This window comes from Apaloderma vittatum, unplaced genomic scaffold (assembly GCF_000703405.1).
Source record: "Apaloderma vittatum isolate BGI_N311 unplaced genomic scaffold, ASM70340v1 scaffold7833, whole genome shotgun sequence".
NCBI classification, from domain to species: domain Eukaryota; kingdom Metazoa; phylum Chordata; class Aves; order Trogoniformes; family Trogonidae; genus Apaloderma; species Apaloderma vittatum.
The window spans coordinates 1-345 of NW_009707439.1; positions in this window are offsets into that span (position 1 = coordinate 1).

Consider the following 345-nt stretch of genomic DNA (forward strand, 5'->3'; position numbering starts at 1 on the left):
GGGGGCCGCGACGTCGTGCGTCACCTCGGTAAAACGAGCTGCCGGAGATTGCGCCAAGGTTATTTCGAGGGAGATTAGCCAGTGGCCGCCTGCCAGAGGGGACAGCGAGAGCCTGGCCACCCCAGGGGACACGAGGAAGGGGGTGCGACCTTCCCTTCACCCCGGCTCGGGGCTCTCCGAACTGGAGGGAACACCCAGAGGGCCCCTCGTAATGGCTTTGGGCCTGTCCAGAATACTCTGTTCGTTGTGGGTCGAGCTGAGGGTGTCTCCCCTAGTTGGGGCAGCTCGAGCTCTCCCAAAGGCGACGATCCGATGGACTTCCCAGCTGGCCACGGCTGGGGAGGG